Consider the following 14,674-nt stretch of genomic DNA (forward strand, 5'->3'; position numbering starts at 1 on the left):
CCATTTCGAAAAGGAGAGTGGAAAACTTCGTGATCCTAAGTAGCTGAGAACAGACACAAGTTGAAATGTTTGACTCTCACGTTATAAAGGTGAATGAAGGAAGTCACTTTTATGTCTTAGTTGATATCTTTTGGTATGCATTGAAAAAGTATAAAAGATATTGACATTGCACAAGGCATAAAAGCAGACCACACACAAGCTATAAGAAAAGAATGAATACGCAAAAAGAAGAAGTGTGGAAAAAAAAAAGAGAGAGAGAAAAGAGCTTAAAAAGAAAGAAAAGTTCAGTGCTTAAAAGTGTGATTGAGAAAATCTGTGCAGAAAACATATGAATGAGGATAAGTAAATAATAACTTGATTTTATTGGATTTTCTAAGAATAAAACATAAATAATTGTGATATTTAGAAAAGTGAAAGAAATTCTTTTTCTATGGTGGTATATAAAAGACTCTAATTATGTTTTGATTTTGAAATAACAGGAAATATTTGTGAAAATAAAGTCTTTAATTATCTACTGCTTATGAGGATGTGTAATATTTTGCATACATGACAGAGATGTTTGTAGGTAGCATCACTGCAAACCCTCACGAGACCTTACTCGTCCACTGGGGTAACCCAGGGGTTGAAAGGGCTTGTTGTATAAGCTAAATGCAACCGTGATTCCTACGAAAGTGAGTTAGGTGATAGTTTTCATTTCATGCATTTTTCTAGTTTGCTCGAGGACTAGCAAAACATAAGCATGGGGGTATTTGATCATGCATATATTTCAGAGTTAATTAACATTAAAAATATGCATGATTTCATAAAAAAATGATTTAAAACCCAATTTTATGCTAGTTTTCGTTAAATGAGCTAAAATGATTTCAAAATAGAAAATGTATGAAAAATAGCTTTATTTGTATATTTTAGTACATATTTTAATGTTTGATATTAACATAGTAGTTTTAGTTTTAGTTTTCATTAATAATAAAAATAAAAATAAAATAAATAATAATAATAATAATAAGTAGAATTAGATTAGGGCAATTTAGTTTAGTTTTGAGGTTTTTAGCAAATAAAATTCTTTAAAATAGTTTTTAGATTTTTGAAAAAATAAAACAAACCGGCTTACACGGTTTGGGCTTTTTGAAAATACAAACTGAAAATAAAACAAACCGGTTCATACCGGTTTGCTTTCTTTAAAAACTAAAAAAAAAAAAACTGAAAAACAAACAGTAACAAACCGATTTACACGGTTTGCATCTCTTTTAAAAACCAAAAAAAATGAAAAAATCAGGGTCTTCACCCATTTACGCTGAAGCCTTTCCCCTTTCCCCTCTTTCCCTCTCTTCCCTCTCTTCTCACCAATTTTCCACCATCATCGACCCCTTCCTTGCCCTTCCTTCCCCTTCTCCCTCTTTCTCTGTTCAATATCCAGCCGGTGGTGGTGGTGCTTCTTCAATCGACAATGGCGTATGCACTGAAGGCCACCTCTTCTCTTCTAATCCATCTCAAATCAAGGTAAAGCTTCTTCATCGTCTTCTTCTTCTGCTTTCTTTATTGCTGTAGCTGTAGGATTAGTTTAGTTGAGAAAATAATCCACAAAAAAAAAACAACGTCTGATTTATGTTTTTTTTCTGATTTTTATTTGTTGTTTCAATGCATCATCTAATGTGAAGTTCCCGTTTATCTTTGTTTGATTTCTTGTGTTGTCTTTGAGTTTCTGTTTGTTTTTATTTCTTTCTCATTCCTAAAATTTATGTTCATAGCGTGATGTAGTTCCAGATTCTTTAATTCCATCCTGCGTTTTTTTTCCCTGTTTTTCATTGTATTTTTTTGTTTCATTGCATTAATTTCTGTGTTGACTTCACTCGATCGGATATCTGGATCCCTTTTATTGTTGTGTTTTTAACTGATCATCATGTTTTTTTTACATCAGAAAAAGAGATCACCAGAAATCTGGATTGATTTCCGCCTGATGGCCTGATGTTTACTGCATTTCCGATGATGGATTGTTGTTTAATGATTTTTTCGGCGAGCGATGGTTTGAAAGCTAATTGAGTGTCTAATATCCATCGATTGACTATCTGAATTATCGATTGAATGTCTGAATTTTTTTTGGATCAGATGTTACTGATCTCTAATCGAAGTGCCACCTGAAATTTGGCTATTTCTGGTTGATTATTTGATTTCTGGAAAAGGCTGGGTTAATCAAAGATAAATGTTGTCCAACCATTTTTATTGATTTTTAATTGCTGGATCAAGAGTGACGAGATACTGATCTCTGGATCAGTTTGACTGATCAATGTGATTTCAAATTTTTGAAGATCTATCTGATTTCCAGTGATCAGGAGTATAGTTTACTGAGTTTATTTTTACATTGTTGTTTGTTTTAGCTCATTTTCCAGTGGTGGCTGTCTAGAATTTCAATCAGTATTGTTTGGAAGGAGTAATCAAATCTCTGGATTGCTTTGTTAGTTCATTGATTTGTTAGTTTTTAGTTAATTGAATTGTTAGCTATTAGTTGTTAGCATATTTGAGTAATACAAGCAATTTGTACTTTTAATTACTTAGTTGAATAAAGTTGCTTAAGTAAATAAATAGTGAGTTGTTAGTGTATTAATTTGTTTAGAATTAGTAGAATAAGCTTGTTTAAATTAGTTAAGTAACTAGGAATTGTTAGAGTGATTGATTAGTAAAGTAAACTAGCCTACTCAATATTAGATCATAAAATTTACTTAGTTTTAATGGATTAATTAGTTGTTTTTAATATTACTTTTAGTCTTAGAATTACTTAGTTAATTGTCATTAGGTTTATCTAGTTATTGTCATTTAGATTTCGTTTATTTTACTTTTCATTGTTTTAGTATTCTTCGTTTAGCACTGTTTCTACTTCTCTCTCTTGTACTGCTCGTGTTCATTTGACTTGTGCAGGATCGCACAGGAGTGGAGCAGAAGCGATTGCATGACACAGAAGCTCAAGAATAGAAGATTTTTGCTTTATTTTTAGAATTATGAATTTAATTTTGGGTTTGTAAATATTGTATTTTACGCCCTCTGCGAAGGGTATTCATTTGTTGTAATAGTTAGTTGTTTTTACTTTTCTCGTACATTTTACATTTAAAAATTTGGCAATAAAGAATAATTTAGATTTGTGTGTTTGAATACGACATATTCCCGTTCCTTGAGTTCGACCCGGTCTCATCCACTAGTGAGAACCAATTTTTATTATTTGATGTCTGGTTTTCACATGTTTTACATATAAAAATATTTTCAAAATTACAACGATTTAAAAAGAAGACATCACTATAGTCTTTGAGTTGTCTACATGGATTGTTATGCTCGAAGAGGCTATGTTCAGACTCCAGAATAGGCGATTAGAGTAGAGTATGGGTTTGAGTATGATGATAGAGATACGGTAAAAGAGGGTAAAATTCATAAACAATATTTGTGCATAATTAGCAAATTAAACTAAGACTAGGAGCTTAAAGTTCATTATAGTTGTAACAGTCATGTCTATTTGTAAATGAAAACTTACTGGGTTGTAAACTCATCCCCTCTTTAGGTTGCAACTGTAGGTTCAGGAACTGCTACCAACCGTAAGAACTAGTCGAGGACTTTGACTCTGCCTGTAATACCTGTGATTTTATCAAATAAATAAACTTGAAATTTATGTCCTTGAGCTAGTATAAGTATAATTCTATCATTTTAATTTGGATCTCAGGAATCCTATTTGGATCTTTAATGATTGGGTCCCTAATATCTAGTTCGAACCTTCGATATCATGTTCGGATCTTAGATATCGAATCATGAACATTTTTAATTGGATAACCATTAATGGATTTTAGGCAAATGGATCAGATCTCTGATATTGGATCCTCAATATCATGGTTATATTGGATATTGGATTCAGGATGAATTCAGTGGGTCCGCAAAGTTTAAATTAAATATTAATGAGAAAATTTCTATTTTTGACCTATAACACTTTATTAGGATTTGTAGTAGCCTATGCAACGTTTGGATCCACACTACTTTATTTGGATCCTGGACTTCAGAGATTTAAATATGGTAAGGATCCAATTAAAATTCTAATTGGATCTTGGATACTGGATATTTTAAAATTTTAATGGAGATTGCACCTTGGAAACCATATTCAAAATCGTATCAGAAATTTTATAATATTTTGGATCCTTGTGTGGATCCAAAATTTGCTTTATAGGATCCATAAATGTATTGGGTCCTGGACCCATAGCATCCATTAGGACGTAGTCCAAATCAAAAGATTCGGATCCTTAGATCTGGATGGTTTTAAGTTGGACCTAAAGTTTAAATGGGTCGCGGGTCGCAGTCTATCCAAAGTCGCACATACATGTGCGTTAAAATGAAAGCACGATAAAAAAAACTAAGGTTAAAAGAAAGGATTATGCAAACCCTAAAAAAGGGTTTGCTTTTGAGTTAAATGAGAGAGGGTTTTCACGCAGCTGTTGGAAAATTGGGGTAACCGAGCCCCACTCCCCACGATCTCCTCCCCGATTCTCTCTCTAACTAACCCTCACACACTTTCTTTTTAACCCCATTCTCCCTTTCGTTATTCGCCCTTTTCTCTTTCTCTATCTCCCTCCTTTTCTCTTATCGTCACACGACCAAGGATGAAGGGTGCACAACTACAGCAAAGCTCTGCAAGGGGAAAAAAAGGGAAAAAAGCTCAACAGAGGTAGGTTTTTCCTATGGTTTTGTCGAGTGCTTGTCTCAAGCCTGAGATATGGTACTGCTCAGCTCATTAGAGAAGGTTCAACCTATAAGGGCAGAATCTTGGTTCTATCAGCGTGCCTACATAAATTTTGTTTTTCTGATTTAGCACGTATCAATTTTGGGAAAGTCGGTATTGAAGTTTTATTTTTGTTTAAATGTGAATTTGTTCTTCTGTAGGTGAATAGACACCCATAGAGGGTTTTTTTTGTGTTAAAATAGATTTGGTGTTCTGAATCTTTTTATAAAGGAGTTTTACCTACTGTTGTATTTTCTTTCTTTACGTTTCTCAGTATAACCTAAGTGGTGTGTGTTTTTATACACATAGTTTTGTCTGTAAAATGGTTCGTGTGGAGCATACTTAGACTTATTATGGGTGGGTGAATTTTTGGAAAATTTTCCCAAGAATCTAGTGATGAATAGTACTATTAATGGGTATCAAACAGTGATCGTTACCGTAGGTGGGTGAGTTGCATGTTCTATTCTTATATTTGAGGTTTTTGATCTGTGCAAAAAACATTGAATAGTTGTATAAGATACCATTTTCCATGTTACGAATACATGATAAAAAAAAATATCTCATTCCATGGTTTTTGAAAGGGTTCTGTGTTGTTCCGTTTCACACAGAGTTCCTGATTAGATGTATAGGATAAAAAAAAAATTGGTTGGTCCAGCCACTAGAATAGCATCTTGCGTGTTAGTACCTCTAAAGTTTTATTTTTGTTATATACATAATCACACTTTAGCACTGGTTGACGATATGGGGTTAAACATTGTTGGAATTATTTATCATCAGTAACTACTAAATTTATTAAGGCTCGGATTCCTTAAGCGTATGCTAAGAGATTTATTTTCCTTAAACTATCGTAGGTGCTATCATCTTAATATACAGATTTTAGCATGTTTTGATTATTTTCCATGCTAACTATACCACATGTTCTGAAATTGTAATCACGTGTTTTGATTAATTTCCTTGCTTAAACTACCACAGGTGCTAACATTTTAATGTTCATATTATTTCATGTTCTGAGTATATTCCCATACCCAAATTATCGCATGTTCTAAATTTTAATACTCAGATTATCGTGTGATCCAAATTGTGGGTTAGCACATGTCGATTTGTGATAGCATAAAAACATGTACAGAACGTTTAGAGATGCCTTAATGCTTGAAGTAGGAAGTGTTGAACTCACTAAATAAAACTAAAGGTATATTGTATGCTGAGTATATATAAAAAAAAGGGTCCTATTTGTGGTTTACTCATGCAACCGATTATTCAGATTCATACTTTTGACCACATATTTGCAGCGAAGTTGACCTGAAACTTGGTTCCATTAGTAATAGACATACTCGTTTATGAGAATTGTGAGATCTAATGCTAGTAACTATATTAATACATGCTATCTCACTAGTACCTCTTGATTGTTAATGATTGAAAATACATCTTGCTTTGAAATACATCATTGGTTTATTTTTCTACTTAGACTTAATATACAATTGGTTCTGAAATATTGATTGTGCCTACGATGTTTTTTTCATTTGTTATGCTACTTATCTCGGATTGCTTACATGCCTATTAAGCTGCATATTCTCTTATGATCAAATGCCTATTAAGTTGCATATTCTCTTATGATCAAATGCCTATTAAGCTGCATATTCTCTTATGTTCAAATGCCTATTAAGTTGCTTATTCTCTATTGGGAAAATGCATGTTAAGTTGCATATTTTTATGAAGTGCAAATGCCTAATAAACCATATATTTTTTTGAAATTATCAAATGCCAACAATGCTGCATATCTTGTGGAATGTTCAAATGTGAATGTGTTTCGAGAAAAGCATATAGTTGTATTACCAAATCTTTGAGATTACACTGCATACTCTCTAATGGAAACAAACAGGTCTTTGTTTATTTGGCAAGAGTTGTTAGTGCAGGTCACCATGTGTTGGGACGTCACAAGTCAAAACCTAATGGTATGTTGTGGCAATTTGCTATTGAATATATATATATATAATGATGATGATAAATGATGATCTGGTAATCGAGCCTGACTGGTTTAAAGGTACCAGGGCATCCGTGCTCGACTGGTTTAAAGGCACCAGAGCACTCAAAGGGTGAGTTTGGGAAATCTTGCCTAATGGGCAATATGGGTGGGTACCTCATGCGGGTACTTGGGTTGAAGAGCTTGCACTCAATGTCAATTAAATTGGTGAAAAACTTAAATTTAATTTTTGTGAGCCTGACTGGTTTAAAGGTACCAGGGCATCCATGCTTGACTGGTTTAAAGGTATCTGAGCATCCGTGCTTGACTGGTTTAAAGGTACCGTAACACTCTGAGTGGGTCAGTGCAATCAAATAGACAAAAAATTAGCTTGTATACCCTTGTAAGACCACAAAGGGTGGGGATCTACTACTATGGTAATAAATTTTGGGGAAACGCTCCTGTACTTTGAGAAATTTAAATAAATGAAAAGATCAAACCACTCAGATTCGGGCTTACTTTGAATAGGGTAAGTGGTACAAAACTCTAAAGACGTGTTTCTTGTTTCGAGCAAAAATGACTCGTTGGTCCCCAGTTCTCGGAGTTGGGAGACCCAGACTACCAATGTGTCCTAGGTGGTAGCTATTTATTCTTCTGCAGAAGTTAGAGATGCATTTTGTTTTGGTTTTGGGCTTTCGGGAGGTTCTCTCGGTTACGGGTCGCTCCCTTAGGATTTACAATTTCAGTTAGAATGTTTGGATTAATAAAACATCAATGCATAATAAATCCTCAAATGTTCTCTTCTAAAATGGTTGCCTTGGCTCATGTGTACCCGAGGGATAATTCAAGAAAAACATTAAATAAAAACATCTTGGGTCCATCAGTTGAATAAGGGATCGTCAGGTTTGCACTTTAACTTGTTAATGGTCACTTTTGGCATATGGTTATTTAAATTAACATGAAATAAACTCTCTATATCTGTGAGTTTGATTTGAGTCTGATTTTGTTTACATATGCTAGTTAGAGACTTATAATCGTGAGATCGAACAAAACATTGGGAGCTTTATACTTGAACTTGTTTACTTGTGATTAGAAAATTGAACATGTGATTAAGAAACCAGCGTTACTTATTTGATTAGATGTTAATTTCTGTTATGTTTTGTGATTTACAATTTGTGCTATGCAGTAAATTAGTCTCATGTTAATTATTTCTTAGTCCCATGCTTAGTGCCATGCCTTATTGTTTGTAATTAAACAAATCCCTTGCATACTTGTTACTTGGTATATTTGCCAAATTCACAGTAATTCCTACTTAGACAGTTGTAGTCTAATTCCTATAAATTACTATTTTTTAGGTGAAGAGTAGAGTCTGTGAGTGGTTGCAGGATGACGCTTCGATCGAGATTTTGGATTTACTATTCTCGGGATATTTTGGTTTCTTTTTTTATTATTAGAACATGTCATTAAACTCTGATATTATTATTCATTTGATAATGAAATGAAATAAATGATTTGGCTTGCTTTCCACTGTAATGTTCTGGAATGCTTACCCTTATAGTATTATTTGTTTTCGCTGTTATATATATAAAAAACAAAATTCTCAAAAAAATTGGGTTAAAATTTTGGGGCGTTACACTGCTACCAGAATTCATCACATTCGAAGTATTGTTCACTTTCACTTCTCTGTTTATTTTGCTTATGCAATTGGACACTTTTATTTAGATGAAAATAGTTATTATTAATGGATGTATGAACCTTCAGTTATTATAAAAAAAAATGTTGGCATGATTTTGAGGTTATTATGGTAATTTTTCTCTAAAAACCAACGTCCATGAACCTGGGTTCGAGAGGCCTCGGTTTGGATCATTACACTCAGCTTCAACTGACGGTCGTTACAAAGACCTTTTGGATCTCTCTCGCATAAATCTCAAGGTCTGGCCGCCACTCAGAGAAGATAGAGATCGAGCTAAGGAGTGAGAGGCGATCAGTGACCTCTAACTCTTTGTGGCCGAGGACCTCTACAACGTCGTTGATGAGAAGTTGGTCCCTCACCAGAAAAGGCACCAAAAAGCTGAAAATCTCCACCCTATTTCCCAATTTTTTATGAGATTCACCTGCCATAACTACAAGTAGTCGTTACCGCTGGCCGGAGAAGAGATATCAGGAGGAGCATATGTACTTTGACATCATCATCCTTTTCACGTTCAGTTTTTAGCATATTGAATGCTCTGACCCATTGGGCGACCATTTTTATAACAAAGCTCTTGCTAAATACCACACTAGAGGCGGCAGAGGCCTTGCAATAAATGGGGAAGTCCACGTCTTGCAAGACGATGGAGGAAATGGAGGTGGAGGACATTGATGGCATAGCCAGGGAAGTTGTTGTTCTGTCGAGTTACGTCTCCAACGACCCTTCTCCTTTTTTGTGTGTGCTCAGTCATCATCAGAGGGCATGGTGAAAGACAACATTTCCCTCTCGTTATCGTCAGCATCCTCTGCTGTGTCGCCCCTTATTTCCTTCTTGTTATCGAATGAAAACCTAAGCTATTGTGTTTCATTTAATTTTTTGTAGAAGCGGGGTTAAATGCTGGATATCCATATAGATGGCTTTACTTTGTAGATTTAAAAATTGGGTTTAAAGAAAAAATGCATATTAAAGTAGAGACTTTATTTTGATATAATTCAAAAAGGTGGCACTTTTGCTAAAATGTCAATGCAACACATAACATGTTTTTTTAGATAGGCTGTTTGAGAATCCATATTTAAAGAAATGTTGTTAGCTTTTTTATTATTTTCAGAAAATGGCATATCAAAATTATCTTTTTTCAGAGGCTACCAAAACTATTAATTTTTGCTAAAAAGTTGTTTGAGTTCTTATACTTGCAGGAAAGTTGTTATAGTTTTGGAAATTCCAAAAAAGAGATTGGAATTTCATATTTGACTATAGAGTAAAAAATGATTATAATATTTATTATTTAATTGTTACAACATGTTATATTTGCATAATTATTGTTTAAACATTTTGGTTTACTTTTTAGTGCCTGTAATTTTTTGTTTTTATAGAAAAGATGCTGATACTTAAAAATGACAATAAAATCATGCTAAAATTGCAAAAACAAATAGATTTGCATGACAAAATTAGATGGAATTATGACATGAATATTATGGATTTATATTCTTTGGAACTAAAAAATAGATATTATTTTCATTATATAAATCTTGGATGTTGGATCTATTTTTGTTCATAGAATGGGCAAGAGAATGATGCATATATTTTTTAGATTTATTTAAACTGGAAAATGGAACTTGCCTTAAGTGAAAGGATTTTAGTATAGTGCCCATAAAAAGCATGATTGCACATTTTTTTTAATATTAATTTTTCCCAAAAGTGAGAGTATGTTTATACAGCTTTATGGGCAAGTGGGAGAATGTCAATTATGTGCCCATAAAGTTAATGATTGATTATAGCTTATTGTAAATTTAATTTTTGTTAGGGTTGAATTTCTACCCTGGATACAATGAATTTGAATATACATTATGATTAAACTTAGATGCATAATGACCATAATTTGGTATTTAATTCAAATTGCATACATGTTGATGTATGTGTAATACATTGTTTGATTTCTATGTGAAAGTTCTTGTAATGGGTACGATAATACACATAATATTGTCATAAGACATGCTTATCATGCTATATTAATGTTTAATGATACATGTGTTGCACAAGGTTGATTATGTTTCATTATATATGTCTTTTACCATTACAAATTTGTAAAGTCACAAGAGCATGATAATTGATAAATATGGCCATGAACTCATACTCTCACTAATATATATGTAGAAACATGTTATATGTATAGTCTTATGACAAATAGCTCTTGAAATTATCTTATTCTTCAATATGGTGATTAAATAAGTAGATGTTGATGAAGTGTATTCAAAATAAAGACATGATCCAAGCTTATTTCAACAACTTGATGAGACATGCATTGAAATGAAACATGTTTGATTGATTTAAGTGCTATATCATGTTAGGACTTGAATGATTTATTTTCTTGTTGTTTAAGACCAAACATGATTATCTTGATTTTTCTTCTTCCGTGGATCTTGATTATCTCATCCATATGCATATCATGAAATGATCCACAACGTATAAGTTTAAATTGGACTAAACATCAAGGCTTTAAAAATTAAATGACACAAATGTGTGTTGAGCTCCCAATGTTATTTTACTTGACATATTATTTATAAAAAATAAAATAGAATAAAATAAAAAATGCTTTGGTTTTATACTTGAAAGTGCATGACATGATTAAAGTTCTAAAATGCTCCCTTGAATTATATCAACTATTATAAAAGTGGAAGCAACGTTCTTTTCACTTGGAATGCTTTCAAAATGAGCTAATTATTTAGAAACATGATTGCATGATTTTTTGCATATTTTGAATATTGTATAACTTGTAATTATATGCTTCAATATATAGAATCTAAGGTCGATATGTTGATGCAGTGAATCACTTTATAAAATTAGAGGACGACTTTAAAATATGCATGTTTAGAAAGAAATATTTTCAAATTTCTTATTATATACATGAAATGTGAGTAGTATTATGATTATATGCTCCTTGAATGAATAATTTAGATAAAAATATGATTAAATATTTTTTGACATGCTTTGAATTATTAATGCATTACTTTTGTTTATTGTTTTGAATAACAAAACACACAAATTGGATATAGATACGTAGATCTAAAGATGATATGACCAGGTTGTGATTCATTTTGAGAAAGTAAGAGTAAATAACTTTGATTGCATATTTAATAAAGAACATACTTATACTTTTCTTAATGCACATAAAAAGTGGGAGCATTTATCATAGTTTAAGAATTGATCAAATAAACTTGGTTTGATATATTTAAAGCTTACTAAAGTAAATTGCATGCAATATAATTGAATTTTTAATTTGAATCCAGATAGGGGTCCACTAATGTTGATTTTAAGCATGAACATGCTTGAAAATTACTATCAATATAAATGTTGACATGAATATCTTACATCAATGGGTTGATGAACCATTTAACAATGAATCAACTCTTAGAGTTGAATTAATTAGCAGTATGACAAAAAACCTACTATTGGTGAGCAATATGAGCTTTTGGTATTAAACTAACTATCAAATAGTCTTCGCATGGATAATCATAAAAAGACCATGCATTCCTTTCCAAAATATATATATTGAGAAGATTGGTGGTCATGATGGCCTTACCTAAAACTCATGTGGTTAGTGAAAGTTGGTCACATCTACTTACCATGTGAAGAGATAATCATGGTTAGTGGAGGTTGACCACATCTACTAACCATGTGATGAAATTTTTTTTAACTGCATAAGATGTAAGAAAAATGTAACATTGAAATATGTAGAAAAGTGAGAGCTGAATTATAATTTACATATGTATGTAGATATTTAGCATGAATATTGTTTGAATGCATGAATGAATATTTTGTTTTTCATTCTTTAGATGCTTTGTGCATGATATGAAATATGATCATATTAATTTTTATAATAATATTTATGACTATTTGGATATAGCTATAACTGATCCAAAATGATCATGTGGTGATTAACCTGATGAGTGTTTTAGCATATTGCATGTAATGATGATGCACATGGATAGTAAGAATATTGTCTATGGTGAATTTTTGAAAAGTAAGAGTATAACTATGTTTGAAAAATCAGTTTTTTATAAATTCATGGGATGCTAAAAATTCATAGTACTTCACTAATGTGCATGAAAATTTTGTGCAAATTTATTAAGACAAGAAGATATCCTATGTCATGGTCATGGAAGAGTAATATGAACCCCATGACTATCTAAGAAAGTAAGACCCTCATTATGATATACATGCAAAATAATTCACCATTGTGATATATATTTGTTTGCTTCAAAGCTATAGACTGCATAGCTAAGGATACAATGAAAGTTAAAATGAAAATATATTTTGCACATGTTTTCGCACATTAATGGTTATGATTAAAAATTTTAACATGACGTGAAACCCATATGGTTATGTGAAATGAGTGCATGAAAGGATCATGATGAAAAATCAACCTAGTTTGTGAATATCTTCATGATAGAGATATATCGTGAAGGAAAAGTTTAGCTAGTGTATATAAAACCTCATGATATTATGGCTAAACCCATACTATATGCGTGAAAGAATCATGATTCATATAATATTGAAAAAAACCACGTCTATGTGACAAAATAACCCATGGCATGTAAGGAAAACATCATGCTTAAATATTGATATAACCCTTGATGCATGTTTTGCTTCAAATGATGCACCAAATGTGTTATAATATGTTAGTATGCCCCTATAGCCAAGTGAGAGATGTTGGATCTAGGTATTGAATCCTAAGTATGGATCTAAATATTGGATCCAAAGTATGGTCATATGGGTCTCACCAGAGAATCCAATAAACCACTTAATTAGTAGATTCCTTTTGTGCAGTTAAAGTGGTGGTAGTTATTGGATAATGGGGATGGTGATAGGTTGGTTTTTTGAGCATATGGCAACACCAGGAGGTGAAATGATAAAAGCCGAGGATCTCTACCAAATGAGATGCATAAAGGAATGCATAGCCCTCTTGAAGCAAGCCATCTACGCCCCCAAAAAATCAGATTCAGGCACCATGTATGTGCCATCAAACCCCACTTCATCTTTTAGTTGTTTATTCGCTTAGCAAACCAATCCTTGCCACTCATTAGGTATTGGCAGGAAGCATGTGAATCTAACAAATGAAAGGATGGGAACATGATCTACAGTGTTCAGCTTGATCAGGAGCTAGATGGATGGAGAACTACTTATTATCATCTCGAATCATTTTCTATGAACATAATGCACCTTATTAGATCGCTTAAATTGTTGCTTCCTGAATAAAAATATTGTAAACTGTGGTATATGTAAAGATTGCATGCACCTAATATGATTATCTCAAAAAGTAGATCTTGCTCAAATTCGCAGGTTTTAGATAAAACTTTCATGCTCCTGCAATGGCCAAGACCAGCTACTGCATGAGGTTCTCTTACTCTTTTAGTCTATATAACATGGGTACTTCTACCAATCACCCATGCCCATATCATATAGTCAACAAATGTATTGGTACGAGATACTTCTGGGTATGGATCAATTGGAATCGAACCTAAATCGGTCAATCTGATCCATTTTATGATTTGGTCAGCTATGCAAGATTAAAGGTGCACAATGTTAGCTATATATGTGCACAAAATATATAGTTAACAAGTAATAAATTTGGTTTTTAGTCTTGTACATTGATCACAAGTTTTCAACTATATATTTTAACATGGTTTTCAATTTTGGTTAATGATAAACAATTGTTTTCAGAAATAAAAGTTCATGATCAACAGTTTATGACTTCATAAGTAGTGGATTTTGTATGATATAGCATACTTGTACAGCTTTGCGGATTTGTATGCGACTATGCTGTTCGAAGTTTGGGTGGACCTAATAATATTCAGGACGGTAGTGTTATGCCCACATTTGAAATCCCGAGTTTGGATCAGGTATTCGATACAAATCCATTCAACACAAACCTGACACATTCACACCCTTAATTCCTGGAGCTTGGAAGAGATTGACTCTCTGTTGTATGACCTATTTCCAAGCAGTTGAAACTCCTCAGTGGCTTCCTATGCACGGGCGGCTCAAGAGAAGTTGAGGCCCTAGGTTCATTGGAGGCCCTCAGCATGAGGCACATGCATGTGCCATGTTTCATTGGCAGCATGTGAAATATAATTGTTATATATTTTTTTTCATTTGAGGCCCTAGGCGGTGGCCTCAAATATCAAAAAGGCCAGCCGGCCCTGTTCCTATGCCTGTGGTATTGAACTCTTGATGTCTTTTAACTTGAATGCACTAAACCAGCCCTTAGCTAGGCATG

The 14,674-nt window shown here is 32.9% G+C and overlaps 1 long non-coding RNA gene across 2 annotated transcripts; it reads left to right on the top strand.

The window, feature by feature from the left end:
- The first annotated feature begins 4,572 nt into the window (after positions 1 to 4,572).
- On the top strand, positions 4,573 to 13,714 carry LOC149813220 (uncharacterized). Of its 2 annotated transcripts, none has more exons than XR_016428301.1 (2): positions 4,573 to 4,693; positions 13,225 to 13,714. It is a non-coding gene; the product is annotated as an uncharacterized LOC149813220 (long non-coding RNA). The 2 variants fall into 2 exon arrangements; XR_016428302.1 differs by having other exon boundaries at positions 4,613 to 4,693; positions 13,266 to 13,714.
- The last annotated feature ends 960 nt before the right edge of the window (positions 13,715 to 14,674 follow it).

Source organism: Nuphar pumila, chromosome 16 (assembly GCF_984573655.1).
Source record: "Nuphar pumila chromosome 16, dmNupPumi1.hap1.1, whole genome shotgun sequence".
NCBI classification, from domain to species: domain Eukaryota; kingdom Viridiplantae; phylum Streptophyta; class Magnoliopsida; order Nymphaeales; family Nymphaeaceae; genus Nuphar; species Nuphar pumila.